The sequence below is a fragment of the Crinia signifera genome, chromosome 1 (assembly GCF_055691185.1).
Source record: "Crinia signifera chromosome 1, ASM5569118v1, whole genome shotgun sequence".
NCBI lineage: Eukaryota > Metazoa > Chordata > Amphibia > Anura > Myobatrachidae > Crinia > Crinia signifera.
Genome location: NC_139217.1, coordinates 4,278,793 through 4,299,830, shown reverse-complemented (window position 1 = coordinate 4,299,830; position 21,038 = coordinate 4,278,793). Strand labels below are relative to the sequence as shown.

Genomic DNA, 21,038 nt, shown 5'->3' with positions numbered 1-21,038 from the left:
TGAGTGCTGCCTCTCCCCTTATCCCATTGCCCAGCTCTGCTCCTTCTGTTTCTCTGTCTGCTGAGTGCTGCCTCTCCCCACCACACTACCCAGCCCTGCTCCTTCTGTTTCTCTGTCTTCTGAGTGCTGCCTCTCCCCCATCCCTCTGCCCAACTCTGCTCCTCCTGCTCCTCTGTATGCTGAGTGCTGCCTCTCCCCACCACACTGCCCAACTCTGATCCTCCTGTTTCTTTGTCTGCTGAGTGCTGCCTATCCCCACCACACTGCTCAGCCCTACTCCTCCTGTTTCTCTGTCTGCTGAGTGCTGCCTCTCCCCCCATCAACTGCCCAGCTCTGCTCATCCTGTTCCTCTGTCTGCTGAGTGCTGCCTCTCCCCCCATCCCACTGCCCAGCTCTGCTCCTCCTGCTCCTCTGTCTGCTGAGTGCTGCCTCTCCCCACCACACTACCCAGCCCTAATTCTCTGTCTGCTGAGTCCTACCTCTCCCCCCCATCCCACTGTCCAGCTCTGCTCATCCTGCTCCTCTGTCTGCTGAGTGCTGCCTCTCCCCCCATCCCATTTCCCAGCTCTGCTCCTCCTGTTCCTCTGTCTGCTGAGTGCTGACTCTCACCACCACACTACCCAGCCCTGCTCCTTCTGTTTCTCTGTCTTCTGAGTGCTGCCTCTCCCCCATCCAACTGCCCAGCTCTGCTCGTCCTGTTCCTCTGTCTGCTGAGTGCTGCCTCTCCCCCCATCCCACTGCCCAGCTCTGCTCCTCCTGCTCCTCAGTCTGCTGAGTGCTGCCTCTCCCCACCCCACTACCAAGCCCTACTCCCTTGTTTTCTCTGTCTGCTGAGTGCTACCTCTCCCCCCATCCCACTGTCCAGCTCTGCTCATCCTGCTCCTCTGTCTGCTGAGTGCTGCCTCTCCCCTTATCCCATTGCCCAGCTCTGCTCCTTCTGTTTCTCTGTCTGCTGAGTGCTGCCTCTCCCCACCACACTACCCAGACCTGCTCCTTCTGTTTCTCTGTCTTCTGAGTGCTGCCTCTCCCCCCATCCCTCTGCCCAGCTCTGCTCCTCCTGCTCCTCTGTATGCTGAGTGCTGCCTCTCCCCACCACACTGCCCAACCCTGCTCCTCCCGTTTCTCTTTCTGCTGAGTGCTGCCTCTCCCCCATCCCACTGTCCTGCCTTGCTCATCCTGCTCCTCTGTCTGCTGAGTGCTGCCGCTCCCCCATCCCACTGTCCAGCTCTGCTCCTTCTGTTTCTCTGTCTGCTGAGTGCTGCCTCTCCCCCCCCCATCCCACTGCCCAGCTCTGCTCCTCCTGCTCCTCTGTCTTCTGAGTGCTGCGTCACCCCACCAGACTGCCCAGCCCTGCTCCTCCTGTTCCTCTGTATGCTGAGTGCTGCCTCTCCCCCCACCACACTGCCTGTGGCCTGCTCCCTGCTGAGAAATACCTCCACCCATCACACAGCTCAACCCTGCACCTCCTGTTTCTCTGTCTGCTGAGTGCTGCCTCTCCTCACCACACTACCCAGCCCTGCTCCTTCTGTTTCTCTGTCTGCTGAGTGCTGCCTCTCCCCCCATCCCACTGCCCAGCTCTGCTCCTCCTGCTCCTCTGCCTGCCGAGTGCTGCCTCTCCCCATCACTCTGCCCATGGCCTGATCCCTGCCGAGTAATACCTCCCCCCACTACACCGCCCATCCCTGCTCCTCCTGCTCCTCTGTCTGCTGAGTGCTGCCTCTCCCCCCATTACACTGTCCAACCCTGCTCCTCCTGCTCCTCTGTCTGCTGAATGCTGCCTTTCCCCACCCCACTGCCCAGCCCTGCTCCTGCTGCTCTTTGGCCTGCTGAGTGCTGCCTGTCCCCCATCACACTGCCCGTGGCCTGCTCCCTGCCTAGTAATACCTCCCCCCACCACACTGGTAAGGCCTGCTCCTCCTGCTCCTCTGTCTGCTGAGTGCTGCCTCTCCCCACCAGACTGCCCATCCCTGCTCTTCCTGCTCCTCCTGTCTGCTGAGTGCTGCCTATCCCCACCACACTGCTCAACCCTACTCCTCCTGTTTCTCTGTCTGTTGAGTGCTGCCTCTCCCCCAATCAACTGCCCAGCTCTGCTTGTCCTGTTCCTCTGTCTGCTCAGTGCTGCCTCTCCCCCCATCCCACTGCCCAGCTCTGCTCCTCCTGCTCCTCTGTCTTCTGAGTGCTGCGTCACCCCACCAGACTGCCCAGCCCTGCTCCTCCTGTTCCTCTGTATGCTGAGTGCTGCCTCTCCCCCCACCACACTGCCTGTGGCCTGCTCCCTGCTGAGAAATACCTCCACCCATCACACTGCTCAACCCTGCTCCTCCTGTTTCTCTGTCTGCTGAGTGCTGCCTCTCCTCACCACACTACCCAGCCCTGCTCCTTCTGTTTCTCTGTCTGCTGAGTGCTGCCTCTCCCCCCCATCCCACTGCCCAGCTCTGCTCCTCCTGCTCCTCTGCCTGCCGAGTGCTGCCTCTCCCCATCACTCTGCCCATGGCCTGATCCCTGCCTAGTAATACCTCCCCCCACCACACCGCCCATCCCTGCTCCTCCTGCTCCTCTGTCTGCTGAGTGCTGCCTCTCCCCCCATTACACTGTCAAACCCTGCTCCTCCTGCTCCTCTGTCTGCTGAATGCTGCCTTTCCCCACCCCACTGCCCAGCCCTGCTCCTGCTGCTCTTTGGCCTGCCGAGTGCTGCCTGTCCCCCATCACACTGCCCGTGGCCTGCTCCCTGCCTAGTAATACCTCCCCCCACCACACTGGCCAGGCCTGCTCCTCCTGCTCCTCTGTCTGCTGAGTGCTGCCTCTCCCCACCAGACTGCCCATCCCTGTTCTTCCTGCTCCTCCTGTCTGCTGAGTACTGCCTCTCCCCCCACCACACTGGCCAGGCCTGCTCCTCCTGCTCCTCTGTCTGCTGAAAGCTGGCTCGCCCTACCATACTGCCCAGCTCTGCTCCTCCTTCTCGTCTGCCTGCTGAGTGCTGCCTATCCCCACCACACTGCCCGTGGCCTTCTCCCTACTGAGTACTACCTCCCCCATTACACTGCCTAGACCTGCTAATCATGCTCCTCTGTCTGCTGAGTGTTGCCTCTCCCCACCAGACTGCCCAGCCCTGCTCCTCCTGTTTCTCTGTCTGTTTAGTGTCGCCTCTCCCCCCATCCCACTACCCAGCTCTGCTCCTCCTGCTCCTCTGTCTGCTGAGTGCTGCCTCTCCCCACCACGCTGCCCGTGGCCTGCTCCCTACCGAGTAATACGTCACCCCATCACACTGCCCAGCCCTGCTCCTCCTGCTCCTCTGCCTGCCGAGTGCTGCCTCTCCCCACCAGACTGCCCAGCCCTGCTCCTCCTGCTCCTCTGCCTGCCGAGTGCTGCCTCTCCCCACCAGACTGCCCAGCCCTGCTCCTCCTGCTCCTCTGCCTGCCGAGTGCTGCCTCTCCCCACCAGACAACCCGGGGCCAGCTCCCCCTGCTCCTCTGCCTGCCGAGTGCTGCCTCTCCCCACCAGACTGTCCAGACCCGCTCCTCCTGCTACTCTGCCTGCCGAGTGCTGCCTCTCCCCACCAGACTGCCCAGCCCTGATCTTCTGCCTGCCGAGTGCTGCCTCTCCCCACCAGACTGCCCAGCCCTGCTCCTCCTGCTCCTCTGCCTGCTGAGTGCTGCCTCTCCCCACCAGACAGCCCGGGGCCTGCTCCTCCTGCTCCTCTGCCTGCCGAGTGCTGCCTCTCCCCACCAGACTGCCCAGCCCTGCTCCTCCTGTTTCTCTGTCTGCTTAGTGCTGCCTCTCCCCACCATACTGCCCGTGGCCTGCTCCCTACCGAGTAATACCTCACCCCATCACACTGCCCAGCCCTGCTCCTCCTGCTCCTCTGCCTGCCGAGTGCTGCCTCTCCCCACCAGACTGCCCAGCCCTGCTCCTCCTGCTCCTCTGCCTGCCGAGTGCTGCCTCTCCCCACCAGACTGCCCAGCCCTGCTCCTCCTGCTCCTCTGCCTGCCGAGTGCTGCCTCTCCCCACCAGTCAGCCCAGGGCCAGCTCCTCCTGCTCCTCTGCCTGCCGAGTGCTGCCTCTCCCCACCAGACTGTCCAGCCCTGCTCCTCCTGCACCTCTGCCTGCCGAGTGCTGCCTCTCCCCACCAGACTGCCCAGCCCTGCTCCTCTGCCTGCCTAGTGCTGCCTCTCCCCACCAGACTGCCCAGCCCTGCTCCTCCTGCTCCTCTGCCTGCTGAGTGCTGCCTCTCCCCAACAGACAGCCCAGGGCCTGCTCCTCCTGTTCCTCTGCCTGCTGATTGCTGCCTCTCCCCACCAGACTTCCCAGGGCCTGCTCCTCCTGCTCCTCTGCCTGCTGAGTGCTGCCTCTCCCCACCAGACAGCCCAGGGCCCGCTCCTCCTGTTCCTCTGCCTGCTGATTGCTGCCTCTCCCCACCAGACTTCTGAGGGCCCGCTCCTCCTGCTCCTCTGCCTGCTGAGTGCTGCCTCTCCCCACCAGATAGCCCAGGGCCTGCTCCTCCTGTTCCTCTGCCTGCTGATTGCTGCCTCTCCCCACCAGACTGCCCAGCCCTGCTCCTCCTGCTCCTCTGCCTGCTGAGTGCTGCCTCTCCCCACCAGACTGCCCAGCCCTGCTCCTCCTGCTCCTCTGCCTGCTGAATGCTGCCTCTCCCCACCAGACAGCCCAGGGCCTGCTCCTCCTGTTCCTCTGCCTACTGATTGCTGCCTCTCCCCACCAGACTTCCCAGGGCCTGCTCCTCCTGCTCCTCTGCCTGCTGAGTGCTGCCTCTCCCCACCAGACAGCCCAGCCCTGCTCCTCCTGCTCCTTTGCCTGCTGAGTGCTGCCTCTCCCCACCAGACAGCCCAGCCCTGCTCCTCCTGCTCCTCTGCCTGCTGAGTGCTGCCTCTCCCCACCAGACTGCCCAGCTCTGCTCCTCCTGCTCCTCTGCCTGCTGAGTGCTGCCTCTCCCCACCAGACTGCCCAGCCCTGCTCCTCCTGTTCCTCTGCCTGCTGATTGCTGCCTCTCCCCACCAGACTGCCCAGCCCTGCTCCTCCTGCTCCTCTGCCTGCTGAGTGCTGCCTCTCCCCCCCAGACTGCCCAGCCCTGCTCCTCCTGTTCCTCTGCCTGCTGATTGCTGCCTCTCCCCACCAGACTGCCCAGCCCTGCTCCTCCTGCTCCTCTGCCTGCTGAGTGCTGCCTCTCCCCACCAGACTGCCCAGCCCTGCTCCTCCTGTTCCTCTGCCTGCTGATTGCTGCCTCTCCCCACCAGACTGCCCAGCCCTGCTCCTCCTGCTCCTCTGCCTGCTGAGTGCTGCCTCTCCCCACCAGACTGCCCAGCCCTGCTCCTCCTGCTCCTCTGCCTGCTGAATTGTGCCTCTCCCCACCATACTGCCCATCCCTGCTCCCTGCTCCCTGCACTAGCTCAGCAAGGTCTGACCCTGTCAGTAAAGTGATCATCACGCTACAGCTGGCCATACACTGGTTCAATCTGGATACTTTCCATCAGGTCTGTATTCACCACACAATCATATGATGGTCCTAGCAATCATTGCGGTGCTGACAGATGTACTGGGTCATTCCTATGGCACAATGATGGCACATACAGTAGGGGCATAAAGTTTTGTTACCCAGCAAAGTAAAGTTACACCGTACGGCCCTATACCCCCCCCACCGCCAGCATCTGCTGCGAAGATGAATAAATCACATCCTTTGAGCCTGACATGAGCCTCCGCCACGCAGCTGCAGAGCTGGCACCGATCTCCGCGCTAATTAGCAGATTGCACTCCTAAATGATTAAAGCCTCAGAGCTAATTCAGAGCCTGGCGCTCATCACTTATGCAGGGGGAACGCAGTGCGGCGACAAACATTGCACCCGAGATAAAGTCATTTACTCCAATTAGCCGGGGCTGTCAGGGGCGTCATTGTGTGGTGTGCATCGTCCCGGGGACCCGTTCAGTGCCAGCAAGAGCGCAGGACCCCACACAGAGAGTCAGGCTGTCACCACAAGTTATTGTGTATATACTGGATGTTACTTCTAATGTGATTAATAGATAGACAGGGTGACATTTATTAGAGATCGATGTTGGGTTTTTGGCGATTTTTATCACAAAAACTGGCATTTTCGCACTTTTTCCCGAATTCGCATAATTAATGAGATGCGGAAATCTGCAAAAAATTTGGTATTTGCCGCGAAAATGCACTTTCTGAAAGTGCGATTTTTTTTTTTCGGAACTCGCATCCAGATGTTTTCCCATTGAAAAATATACAATTCGCATATTTAATGAGATGCAAATTTGGAAATGGTCTAAACATCGCAGCAAAAATAGACCTGATCCTGACTGGCAAATTTGACAGAACCATGCACAGATCATTGCGATCTGTGTATGGTTCTTTGGTAAAATATGTGTAAAAGTTATAAAAAAATAAAAAAAATGGCGTGGGGTCCCCCCTCCTGTACATAACCAGCCCATGGTACGGCCAGGGGACCTTATGTAAAAACTGTCCCCCGGCTGTGGCATGACACTGCGGGCTGTTGGAGCCCGGTGCTGGTTTCATAATACGGGTGACCCCCAGATTGTTTGTCCCCCATATTTTTGGAACCAGGACCGGTCCAAGAGTCCGAGGCTGGTGTCAGAAATACGGGGGGATCCCTATGCTTTTTGTCCCCCGTATTTTTGGAACCAGGTCCGGCTCAATGAGCCTGGGGCTGGTTATGTACAGGAGGGGCGACCCCACGCCATTTATTTTATTTTTTTATCACAAAATCGCACATTTTACCAAAATCGCACCTTTTCATGACTAAAATCGCCCCATATCACACTTTAGTGCCGGAATATTCACCTCATTAAATATGGAATTTGCGGCAAAAATGCGATTTAAAAAAACGGCGATATAGGGCGATTTGAGAAAAATCGCATTTTCTCAAAAAACAGTAAACCCACTAAATCTCGCCCACAATGTCCTCCTGCAGGATTCGCATATTCTGCAGCCGCTGCATTCATCTCTGAATCAGGCCCAGTATAAGCTGATATTCTGGCTGCCATCTCCAATGTAGCAAGGGGCATACTGGGGGCGTGGTGTCGCGTCATTTCACCCCAGTTGCGAGAGTGCTGTGTGTAGCGGCAGGGCGCTGCGATTTCTGTCCATTTGGTGAGTAGACATGTCTGCCTGATTCAGACCAGTTCGTTAGGCAGCGTATATTTGCTGACTAGCGTTTTTTTGGCTCATTTTAATGCTTGTTGCCAGGGGTTACATGCTCATTGCCAGAGGTTACCTGCTCATTGTCAGGGGTTACATGCTCATTGCCAGGGGTTACATGCTCATTGCCATAGGTTACATGCTCATTGCCAGAGGTTACATGCACATTGCCAGGGGTTACCTGCTCATTGCTATAGGTTACATTCTCATTGCCAGAGGCTACATGCTCATTGCCATAGGTTACATGCTCATTGCCAGGAGTTTAGGTTTTTCGTCTCCGGCACCCACAGAAGTGCCAGATCCCCTCTATGCCACGCTAAATCTAGCCAAGCGGGCAGGGTGAGAAGATATTTTTTACTCCATTGTGAGGAGCAGTCAAAATCAGATCTTTAGCTCCACCCCCTGCAAGTGGACCCTGAATTGCAGCATTATGTCACTATGGGGGGCAGGACCCGGTCGTGTGAAAACAAGGTTTTTACTGCATTTTTGCCTTAGTACCTCTCTGTATCTCACTGGGTGCAGTAGCGCACACAGGAGGGTTTCATTCTGAGTAACCAGACCCCCCCCCCACCCTGATTAGTACTGACCAGTAGAGGCTCTGCTTCTCCGGCCCGGGAATGGATCTTAGGCAGGTTTGCATACCCTCCAGCATGTGGGAGGAACCCGTTTTTTTAAGGAATCTCCCATTGCCCCACAAAGCTTCCTGTTCCTCCTGATTTTTGGGTCCCTCTTTAAAAATCCGGACTGCACATGCGTGCTTCTGGAAAGGCGGGGCGGGGCCTGCAGGGGAGACATCACAGGTGGGCACCGCGAGTTGTAGGTAGCAGTGGCCTTCCTGCTGTGCGTGTCAGGTGTCAGGATTGCCAGAAGGAGCTGGCCCCACCCACCCCACTGAGAGTTGGCTCTGTGCATAAGCCCAGCCCAGCCCTGCTCCTCCTGATCCTCTGCCTGCCGAGTGCTGCCCCTCCCCCTCCTCATTGCTCATCCCTGCTCCTCTGTCTGCTGAGTACTGCCTCTCCCCACCAGACTGCCCGGGGCCTGCTCCCTACTCCTCTACCTGGCGATTGCTGCATCTCCCCACCAGACTGCCCAGTCCTGCTCCTCCTGCTCATCTGCCTGACTAGTGCTGCCTCTCCTCCCCTCACTGCCCAGCCCTGCTCCTCCTGCTCCTCTGTATTCTGAATGCTGCCTCTCCCCACCACACTGCCCGTGGCCTGCTCCCTGATCCTCTGCCTGACTAGTGCTGCCTCTCCCCACCACATTGTCCGTGGCCTGCTCCTCTGCCTGACTAGTGCTGCCTCTCACCACCACACTGCCCATGGCCTGCTCCTCCTGCTCCTCTGCCTGACTAGTGCTGCCTCTCCCCACCACACTGCCCGTGGCCTGCTCCCTGCTCCTCTGTCTGCTGAGTGCTGCCTCTCCTCCCCACACTGCCCATGGCCTGCTCCCTGCTCCTCTGAATGCTGCCTCTCCCCACCACACTGCCTGTGGCCTGCTCCCTGCTCCTCTGCCTGACTAGTGCTGCCTCTCCTCCCCACACTGCCCATGGCCTGCTCCTCCTGCTTCTCTGTCTGCTAAGTGCTGCCTCTCCTCCCCACACTGCCCATGGCCTGCTCCTCCTGCTCCTCTGCCTGACTAGGGTTGCCTTACCCCACCACACTGCCTGTGGCCTGCTCCCTGCTCCTCTGCCTGACTAGTGTTGCCTTTCCCCACCACACTGCCTGGGGCCTGCAACTTCTGCTCCTCTACCTACCAGGGCCAGATTAACAATGGGCCTGATGGAGCTACAGCTCCAGGCCCACTTTTCAAATAGGCCCATTTTGTAGATGAGGACTGGGGCTTTCCAATGAGCCCAACCACCACATCGCTAGCCCCCTGGGAACCGGAGATACCACCGGGCAAAGCTGGAATGTTTTCCCCAGAGGATAGCATGGGATCCGCTAATTCCGCCACTCCCACCCAGTTCCAATGGCTGCCAGTTCCCCCCTGGCATCACCAAAGCTCGAAGTTGAACCCTCAATGGCCATATGGGTTAATTGGTTCTAGAGATATTGCGGGTAAATATATATATTTTTTTGGTACTCTTTACCTAGTACGGCGCCCGTCGCGGGCATCGCGGGTACATTTATGTATGGCCGCGACGCGACCGACGCGATGCCCGCGATTTCCCATTGAAACCAATGTAAAACATGAAAATCGTGTCGGTCGCGTCGCGGCCGGCCATAAACGTACCCGCGATGCCCGCGACGCGATGCTCCCGATTTCCCATAGGAAGCAATGTTTAAAGCCGCGATGGACCCGATTTTAGTGTTAAATGCCTCAATCCACCCGATTTGGCCATAGGAATCAATGTTAAATGGGCCACAGAGCCCATTAACCCTTAAATGTCCCCCCAAATTTTTAACGCCACCCCACGATCCACGCCAACCCGAAGCGTGGCGAGCGCAGCGAGCCCGCGAGGGGCGGCGGTACGCGTCCTCCGACCTTTTCATGCCCTACTATCCACGTCGGCGTGGTGTGAGAATATAATAGTGTGGCGAGCGCAGCGAGCCACCGAGCCCGAAGCGTGGCGAGCGCAGCGAGCCCCGCGAGGGGACGCGGATACCTTCACAGTTATACGCGTCCCCTCGCGGGCTGCACAGGTGTCCGTGGCGACCCGGACACCTGTGAAGCCCGCGAGGGGACGCGTCTACCTGTGAAGGTATCCGCGTCCCCTCGCGGGGCTCGCTGCGCTCGCCACGCTTCGGGCTCGGTGGCTCGCTGCGCTCGCCACACTATTCTATTCTCACACCACGCCGACGTGGATAGTAGGGCATGAAAAGGTCGGAGGACGCGTACCGCCACCCCTCGCGGGCTCGCTGCGCTCGCCACGCTTCGGGTTGGCGTGGATCGTGGGGTGGCGTCAAAAATTGGGGGGGACATTTAAGGGTTAATTGGGCCTAATTCAGGGTTAATATGGCCAAATCGGGTCAATTGAGCCATTTAACAGTGAAATCGCGGTCAATCAGCCTTTTTAACATTGTTCCCTATGGGAAAATCGCGGTGATCGCGGTCATCGCGGGCATCGCGACCATCCAATTTTACCCGCGATGCCCGCGATGACCGCGATCACCGCGATTTTTACCCGCGATGACCACGATTTTGATCGTTGGCGCCCTTCTAGGTAAAGAGTACCATTTTTTTTTTCTGAAATGTAATTTCATGGCTGTTAATGTGCTTTGAGGGCAGATTTCTCTGGAACCAAACGGCCCAGTTTCATAAAGCATATACGCATAAATGCGGCTCCTGTCTCCTTCCAGGATGAGGTTTTATGCGTATATGCCTTATTAACACCAGACACAAAGCTCCTTGATAAAGGTCCCCTGGACCGAAACGTCGGGGCATGTTTGGACATAAACGTATGGATTATTAAAACTTTTATGCAGCTTGGAATGAATCGCATATTGATTTGACAACACCCAATTGAGTGACATTGTCTTGGAGAGTGCCCCACACCTCCGACTATATTGTGGGCATCACTACCCTTTGTCGGACACCCCATTGTTGCTATTTTTGCAAAGTGTGAGTGCGATCTCTCCTCCTACTATATATATATATATATATATATATATATATATATATATATATATATATATATATATATATATATATATAGACTTCTTTCACATATGACGCGGCACTCCAGGTCAATATAAATGTGGAAAACTTTATTGAGACGGCAACGTTTCAATACATCCGTATTATCATCAGGCTCAACATTGCTAAAACAGACACATACTTATATACCCCCCAGGTGTAACTTGCGTAATGGTGACGGCACCATGTACCGCCCTCCAACGCAACAGCGTGCTATGTGTGACGTGCATAGTTAGCCTCATTGCTAGGGCAACATGGCTCCCTGTGACGTCACTTAACCCTTACCGTGCACTATTCAAATTTAACAATAAAACGTACCTAAAAAGACAAACATAATAATACAAAAAAAGAAAAAAAAGAAGAAAAAATATATATACAAGAATTAAGAAAATGGAAAAAGTATTACATATAATATAAACACAATACAAGATCATATAAACACTACACCATCAGAGAATACAATACAGCCATATATTCAACAGAAAAATACAGCCATATATTCGTGTCTTGATCAGATCAGTAATAAGTTAGCTAGCAGGTTAAGACTCACACCAATACATTAATGCCAGAGTATTCATTAAGCCCATTAGGGGCTACCGTGCCTAGTCGGGCAATCCAGCGCGCCTCACATTTGAGAAGTTGCAGACCACGATTCCCTCCCCGGATAGAGGGGGGAACGTGGTCTATCATCCTATATCTCAAAGTAGATAAACTATGTCGTTCCATGGCAAAATGTCTAGAGACCGGTTGGTCACTCGTTCCCTTAAGGAGCGCTTTCCGTATAGACGATCTATGGGCCGTCATCCGCTCCTTAAAGGGGCGTTCAGTTTTTCCTATATAGGACAGACCGCAAGAACACAATATTTGGTATACGGTAAATGGTGTATTACAAGTTAATAAATGTCTAATCGGAATTGGTTTACCAGTTTGAGGGTGGTTAAATGATGCACCGGGGATTAGAAAACTACACGTAGTACATACACAACGTATACAGCCCACTTTGGTGGATTGTCTATGAGACACAAATGCTGAAGCGTCAGTTTTCACCAACATATCCCTGATGCTCTTAGATCGCTTAAAGCTGGGAAGAAGTTTAGTCTGAGACATACCCAAATTGGAATCAGCTTGTACGAGTGGCCAATGCTGACGTACTATTTTAGTAAGGGTAGGACTATGCTGATTGTATGTTGTTACCCATGGCAACCGATCTTTTAGCCCTTCATCGGGTTTTGTAGCATATAACATCCATCCTATCCATTGATAATACTTTTTCTTTAGTAGCCTCCAATTCAGCTAGTGGATATCCCCGTTGGGTGAAGCGTGTGATCATGTCATCCATCTGGCTGCTGCCATCGATGGATCTGATACTATACGTTTAACCCTCAATAACTGTGAATACGGCAAACTGCGTACTGTCGGCCTTGGATGGCAGCTGTTGTGTTCTAATAGATTGTTTCTATCTGTGGGTTTAGTATAAAGACAAGTGGAGATAGTACCATTAGCAATTTGGATATGGACATCCAAAAAATGAATTTCATGGTCACTGTATGTAAATGTAAATTTAATCGGGCTGTCACTGTTGTTATGAGTTTCCAGCAAGTCAATCAAATCCTCAGGTGCGCCCTGCCACAGTAACAAGAGGTCATCGATATAACGATTATAATGAACGATTCTCCCCGCAATCGATGGTTGGTCAAAAAATAAACGATTATAATCGTTCATTATAATCGTTATATCTATGCAGTAGCGCACGCGGGGGGGGGTTTCTGAGTACCCAGAAACCCCCCCAGGAGTCTAATGGTCCGAGTCTGAAAGCTGAGGGTCCCCTCTTTCCAGGGGTACAAGAATTTTAAAAATCGGCTCTTGGGAACCGGAGATATCTGACTTTAAAGCATTGGTCCCCGTCCAAGCCTGTTAATTGCTCTTCCCAGTCAGATATTTCAGGTTCTGTCTGACTTAAGGTGGCCATACACACACAGATTTATCTTCAGATCTGGCTGGTTGGAACAAAAACATGGTTATGGATGAGAGCAAATAACAGTTGACCATTTGCTTGGAAATGCTGGAAAACTGACAGACTCACTCATCCATAACCATGTTTTTGTTCCAACCACCCAGATCTGAAGATAAATCTTACTAGTGTATGGGCACCTTTAGAGATTTTCTGAGGGTATATTCCAAAATTTGGGACTCTCCCACTTTGAAGGACACTAGCAGCTTGTCTTTACTGTTCCATGAACCAGAGATATCAGCCTTCCAGCAGCTGGTTACTGCTCCAGCTCCACACACCTGGTATGTAGTTTTATATACTCGTTGGTGGATTGCTCTGCCTCCTGAACTCTGATCCCCTAGTCCCCAGTACCATTTGGTAGGTGGGATTCTCTTCTTTTTAATGCCATTAAAATCTAAGAAATCTATTTCTGGGAACTGGAGATATCTGCAGTCAAGCAAGCTGTCCTCCCACCAGAAAATTATGAATAATAAGCCCAGTCCACTATACACACCTCCTCTGCATATTAAACATCCTTTACCACCCTGGAAGTTATGTATCAGGACCCCTTCATTCAGCCCAATGCCCCCTTCTCCCACCCCATCTCCCACCATCTGTGCAGTAAAGGGGTAATTAGTGGAAATTACTGATCCAGGCCCTACATGCTGGATATGCATATACATATATGTGTGTGTGTGTGTGTTATTATTATTTATATACATTTGGTCTATCTATAATACTTTAACTGACCCGGCATATACTGGGTCACCTAAGTGTCCATCTCCGTGCTTTGCTCCGCCCCTCTGGAAACCCCCTTCTGAAAATCCTGCGTTTGCCCCTGCGATGACCTCTTGTTACTGTGGCAGGGCGCACCTGAGGATTTGATTGACTTGCTGGAAACTCATAACAACAGTGACAGCCCGATTAAATTTACATTTACATACAGTGACCATGAAATTCATTGTTTGGATGTCCATATCCAAATTGCTAATGGTACTATCTCCACTTGTCTTTATACTAAACCCACAGATAGAAACAATCTATTAGAACACAACAGCTGCCATCCAAGGCCGACAGTACGCAGTTTGCCGTATTCACAGTTATTGAGGGTTAAACGTATAGTATCAGATCCATCGATGGCAGCAGCCCACATGGATGACGTGATCACACGCTTCTCTCAACGGGGATATCCACTAGCTGAATTGGAGTCTACCAAAGCAAAAGTATTATCAATGGATAGGATGGATCTGTTATATGCTACAAAACCCGATGAAGGGCTAAAAGATCGGTTGCCATGGGTAACAACACACAATCAGCATAGTCCTACCCTTACTAAAATAGTACGTCAGCATTGGCCACTCGTACAAGCTGATTCCAATTTGGGTATGTCTCAGACTAAACTTCTTCCCAGCTTTAAGCGATCTAAGAGCATCAGGGATATGTTGGTGAAAACTGACGCTTCAGCATTTGTGTCCCATAGACAATCCACTAAAGTAGGTTGTATACGTTGTGTATGTACTACGTGTAGTTTTCTAATCCCCGGTGCATCATTTAACCACCCACAAACTGGTAAACCAATTCCGATTAGACATTTATTAACTTGTAATACACCATTTACCGTATACCAAATATTGTGTTCTTGCGGTCTGTCCTATATAGGAAAAACTGAACGCCCCTTTAAGGAGCGGATGACGGCCCATAGATCGTCTATACGGAAAGCGCTCCTTAAGGGAACGAGTGACCAACCGGTCTCTAGACATTTTGCCATGGAACGACATAGTTTATCTACTTTGAGATATAGGATGATAGACCACGTTCCCCCCTCTATCCGGGGAGGAAATCGTGGTCTGCAACTTCTCAAATGTGAGGCGCGCTGGATTGCCCGACTAGGCACGGTAGCCCCTAATGGGCTCAATGAATACTCTGGCATTAATGTATTGGTGTGAGTCTTAACCTGCTAGCTAACTTATTACTGATCTGATCAAGACACGAATATATGGCTGTATTTTTCTGTTGAATATATGGCTGTATTGTATTCTCTGATGGTGTAGTGTTTATATGATCTTGTATTGTGTTTATATTATATGTAATACTTTTTCCATTTTCTTAATTCTTGTATATATTTTTTCTTCTTTTTTTGTATTATTATGTTTGTCTTTTTAGGTACGTTTTATTGTTAAATTTGAATAGTGAATGGTAAGGGTTAAGTGACGTCACAGGGAGCCCTGTTGCCTAGCAATGAGGCTAACTATGCACGTCACACATAGCACGCTGTTGCGTTGGAGGGCAGTACATGGTGCCGTCACCATTACGCAAGTTACACCTGGGGGGTATATAAGTATGTGTCTTTTTTAGCAATGTTGAGCCTGATGATAATACGGATGTATTGAAACGTTGCCGTCTCAATAAAGTTTTCCACATTTATATTGACCTGGAGTGCCGCGTCATATGTGAAAGAAGTCTGCATTACCCCAAGGACGAAGGCACCCGGCAAGTACCAGTACTTTGGAGGATGTGCCCGGCCATACAAACAAGTATATATATATATATATATATATATATATATATATATATATATATATTAGGGCGGAGTGAAAAAACTGAAATTGAGAAATTCAGTATCGACTAGTGTGGGAAAGTTGTAACTTGACCTGAATAAGAAACGTGCAAAATCTTTTTGATCTGAGTCAACATCTTCTGTTCCGGCAAGAGGCCTGAAGTTTCACTTTTTTGGTGAAAATGACGAAAACTGTGAAGAAGCTCCGATCTAGTTATAATAATGTCAGGACGTCTTAGAGTGGTTCATTAATATACTTTAGCTTAGTAATAAACAGTACGAGCTTGTCCTAGTGCAAAGTGCAGTGGCGGAACTTGTGAGTGGTTGGCCCAGGGGCAAAATTCAATTTGGGCCCCCTCCTTCATTCCAACCCTAGTTCACAACATGCCACGCACCAGTGTGTGGCAGCAGTGGGCCCCTAATCCTCAGGGGCCCCGGTGCAATGCACCTGCTGCACCAATGGTAGTTCCGCCTCTGGCAAAATGACTGACTGGTGGGAGAAAAATCCCTGATAAAAGACTCAATTTCATGGTTTCAATTGTGAATATTGTGTTTTCTCCGGAACGTGTTTTTTTTTTGGGGAGAGGATGTTCTGTAATTGATGTGGAAAATGAAGGGAGGGGAAAAGGCACTGGCTAATGTAACGGTATAGTATACAGGGTTTCAACTGTACATATAAAGAACCAACATTTTTACTGCGGCAACTAAATGATTTGCAGTGTCAGTTTGGTGGTGCTCCCGAAAGATGTTCAGCAATGAAACTGAAAAAAAAGGGGGTTGTCACGAGGGTGACTACAAGGAAACATACATGAGGTTTTTTGGGTCACACTTTACAAAAATAATTTAGATGATATGATGTGATGGTGATAAGTTAAAATTTTAATTTTTATTAGATATGCGCTAAAAGGAGAAAAGGGTGAACTGGTCACTTGTTTTAATTGACAAATGAGCAAATTAGTCACCTAATGGTGAGAGTCCTGAACAATATTGCTATAGCCGGCGCAATGAGAGGATAAGTGTACGTTCCACCTGTCGACCAAAGTCACACATATAACAATAAAGAATTCAATTTAATCATGATAGTACGTAAGGTTCGACAGGGTGGTCTGTTATTGACGCTTGACACAAAAGTAAAATTATTGTATATATAAATATAGATATACGTGGCCTCCGTCTAAGAAGTAAGCAAGAAGTACAGTGAAATCAATTAAAATGAAGGACTGCTGAAGTAAAAAGAGGAAAGTACAGAATTGGTATAAATTTATAAGCTTGGGTCAGACACTGGGGGCGAAATGTAATAGGCTGCGATTTTTGGACGAGTTCCAAACTCGCCAGAAATCGCACCTTTAAAAATCGCATTTTTTGACGCTAATTCGCATATGTAATGAGATGCGAATTAGCGGGAAAAAATGCGATTTGCCGCGATTTAGGTTGATTTTTAGTCCTGAAAATGTGCGCATTTTCAGTCCTGAAAATGTGCGCATTTTCATATATGCGATTTTGGTTGTAAAAAAACCAAAAAAAAAAACGGCGTGCGGTTTCCCCCTAAACATAACCGGCCCCGGGCTCAAAAAGCCAGTGCTGGTATCATAAAATCAAAGGAACAATCAAGTTGGGGTTCCCTGGATTTTATAAAACCAGCACCAGGCTCAAGGTCCGGCGCTGGTTCCCAAAATACGGGGGACAAAATGACTAGGGGTCCCCCGTATTTTAAGAACCAGCACCGGACACAACCAGCCAGCAGGGTAATGCCACAGCCGGGGGAAACTTATTATATAAGCTCCCGCGGCCAAAGCATTAACCCCCTGGCTGGTCAGCATGGGCAGGGGTCCTGGGGAAGTGGGGACCCCCCCAATGAAGGGGTCCCCCCCCTCCAGGACTTACCAGCCCATGCTGATAGTCCGGGGCTGTCCTCCATGCCCCTGGGCTGTGGGCATGGAGCTGATGATTTGTGTAAAAAAAAGAATGAAAACTATTGTTTTACACTGGCGAACTATGAGTCCCAGCAAGCCTACCCCGCATGCTGGGACTTGGGGAACCACAAGTCCCAGCATGCAGGGCATTAAAGGGCCCGCTGGCACTTGTAGTTCTGCAGTGAAAAAAATAGTGCACAAAATCACACTGACACCCTGTAAAATAAAACTTTAATACACACAAAACACACACACACTGATACTTACCTACCTTGAGCCCATAGGTCGGTCCCTGGATCCGGGCTCCGGGGCTCCAGGGCAGAAGAGTCCGGTTCCGGGGCTGGTCCTGGGGTTCCGGGGCTCCTGGCGTGAAGAATCCGGGGTCCGGGATCCGTGGTAGTCCAGAGGGGTACCTAAGGAGGAAAATCCTACTCACCTGCTCCCCGGCGGCGACCTCCGGTGACAGCGCTGCTCCCGACTGGTAGCCGGCTTGAAGGACTTTGCCCGGCACTGAGATGTTTCCTCTTCGCCGTCTCTGAACAGAATGATTTCTCGGCCAATCAGGAGCCGAGAAAGTCGGCTCCTGATTGGCCAGAAATCATTCTGAATACAGACGCCGACGAAGTAACATCTCAGCGCATCCAGAGCAGAGATGTTACTTCGTCGGCGTCTGTATTCAGAATGATTTCTGGCCAATCAGGAGCCGACTTTCTCGGCTCCTGATTGGCCGAGAAATCATTCTTTTCAGAGACGGCGAAGAGGAAACATCTCAGTGCCGGGCAAAGTCCTTCAAGCCGGGTACCAGTCGGGAGCAGCGCTGTCACCGGAGGTCGCCGCCGGGGAGCAGGTGAGTAGGATTTGCCTCCTTAGGTACCCCTGGGGACTACCACGGATCCCGGACCCCGGATTCTTCACGCCAGGAGCCCCGGAACCCGAGGACCAGCCCCGGAACCAGGACCAAGGCCCCGGAACCGGACTCTTCTGCCCTGGAGCCCCGGAGCCCGGACCCAGGATCCAGGGACCGACCTACGGGCTCAAGGTAGGTAAGTATCAGTGTGTGTGTGTTTTGTGTGTATTAAAGTTTTATTTTACAGGGTGTCAGTGTGATTTTGTGCACTATTTTTTTCACTGCAGAACTACAAGTGCCAGCGGGCCCTTTAATGCCCCGCATGCTGGGACTTGTGGTTCCCCAAGTCCCAGCATGCGGGGTAGGCTTGCTGGGACTCATAGTTCGCCAGTGTAAAACAATAGTTTTCATTCTTTTTTTTACACAAATCATCAGCTCCATGCCCACAGCCCAGGGGCATGGAGGACAGCCCCGGACTATCAGCATGGGCTGGTAAGTCCTGGAGGGGGGGGACCCCTTCATTGGGGGGGTCCCCACTTCCCCAGGACCCCTGCCCATGCTGACCAGCCAGGGGGTTAATGCTTTGGCCGCGGGAGCTTATATAATAAGTTTCCCCCGGCTGTGGCATTACCCTGCTGGCTGGTTGTGTCCGGTGCTGGTTCTTAAAATATGGGGGACCCCTAGTCATTTTGTCCCCCGTATTTTGGGAACCAGCGCCGGACCTTGAGCCTGGTGCTGGTTTTATAAAATCCAGGGAACCCCAACTTGATTGTTCCTTTGATTTTATTATACCAGCACCGGCTTTTTAAGCCCGGGGCTGGTTATGCTTAGGAGGGGGGACCGCACGCCGTTTTTTTTCTTTTTTTTTGTTTTAACTATTTTTTTACAACAGAACCATGCACAGATCTCAATGATCTGTGCATGTTTCTGATAAAAGCGCCAGGCAGAACCTGGTCTATTTTTTTTGCGATTTTTAGTAAGCTTTACTAAAAATCGCAACCCATTAAATATGCGACTTCTATCCTTTTTATTGGGAAAACATCTGGATGCGATTTTTAGTCTAACTAAAAATCGCACCTTTAAAAAATGCGATTTTTCCCGCAAATCGCACCCTATAAAATATGCGATTTTCGGGAAATGGGCGAAAACGGCATATTTTGCGGGAAAAATCGCAAAAAAAAAAATTTGCACCCTATTACATTTCGCCCTGGGTGTTTCTGCTATTCCGTAGTATTACTACACCGGATATTCCCAGTGGGTCCCCCCTACAGGTACTAAGCCGGCCAATCACTGCTTAGCTGCTGAAATCGGTACGGGATCAGGCGCTCCAGTGATGTATGGTAGTAAGTCTACCAAGTGAGAGGGCACCTGTGTTGATACCCAAGGAGATGTAGAATGCTTCTGCTTTCAGAGGTGTCACCAGTACGTCACCCTGTTACCTGCCTGTATTGCAGGGGGATTTATGGTATGACACAACTGATGAGAGAGCATAGAACTAGATAGATCAATAGGAAGTGGGTAGGTGTCTCCGGTGTGTCATCAATAAGAGTGTCTGCTTGTCAGATCTTGCTAATCAGAAATAACTGTTGCAGGCTGTTATTGAAATACAGTAACTGTTACAATAAGTATTACAAGTAACAGTGTAAACTGTTTAATGTATCATTTTAAATATCACTAAACATTAGATGTATTTGTTTATTACATCATAATACACTTCAACGTATTTAACTGTTAATATATTGGCTTATCTTTGGCATAACCATGGGCCTTATTTTGGTTCATTCTTTCTGACAAAATCCTTCTTAGATGGACAAAACTATGTGCACTGCAGGGGGGGGGCAGATGTACACGTGCAGAGAGAATTAGATTTGGGTGAGTAATTTTGTTTCTGTGCAGGGAAAATACTGACTGCTTTATTTTTACACTGCAATATAGATCTCACTTTGAAGTAAAACCCCACCCAAATCTAATTCTCTGCACATGTTACATCTGCCCCACCTGCAGTGCACATGGTTTTGCCCATCTAAGAAGGATTTTGTCAGAAAGAATGAACCAAAATAAGGCCCTATATGCTGTAATGCAGCCCATTCATGTTCCCAGTATAGGGGATGCAACACTGTTTTTCAGACTGTTTTTAAAACAAATAAACTGACAATACAATACAATAAACAGAAGTGTATTAAATCCTGCACCTAAAGAACAGAGTGTAATGTATTGTTACTGACCTTACTGGAGCATTCAGTAAAGAGTTTGTTGGACATTAGAAGACACAGAGGTGCACTATTCTATTAAAGACAAACAAAAGGGATTTACCCTGGTTTTTTTTTACCAAGTTTCTTTTCCTGATCACATCAATTACAGAGCATCCTCTCCCCCCCCAAAAAAGAAAAAAAAAACACGTTCCGTAGAAAAACACAATGTTCGCAATTGAAACCATGAAAATGGGTCATTTATCAGGGATTTTTTCTCTGGCCAAAGTCAGTCACTTTGCACTGGGACAAGCTTGTACTCTCTTTTACTATGCTAAAGTATATTAATGAACCACTTTGACACCATGACATAATTATAACTATATCGGAGCATCTTCACAGTTTTCGTCATTTTCACCAAAAAAGTGAAACTTCAGGCCTCTTGCCAGAACAGAAGATGTTGACTCAGATCAAAAAGCTTTTTCACGTTTCTTATTCTGGTCAAGTCACAACTTTCCCACACTAGCAGATACTGAATTTCTCAATTTCAGTTTTTTCACTCTGCCCTAATATACAGTATATGTGTCTCAGCTGTAGAACAATCAGCGGCACTCCAACGGGCTTGTGACAGCAAATTTTATTGCACAATGGTGACCGACGTTTCGGGGACAACACTTTTTTTGTACACCTTGAAAACGGGGAGTGTTGTCCCCGAAACGTCGGTCACCA

At 50.8% G+C, this 21,038-nt stretch overlaps 1 pseudogene; it reads right to left on the bottom strand.

Annotated features, from left to right (window-relative positions):
- Positions 1 to 19,350: 19,350 nt before the first annotated feature.
- LOC146039668 (5S ribosomal RNA) lies at positions 19,351 to 19,469 on the bottom strand (annotated as a pseudogene).
- Positions 19,470 to 21,038: the final 1,569 nt, after the last annotated feature.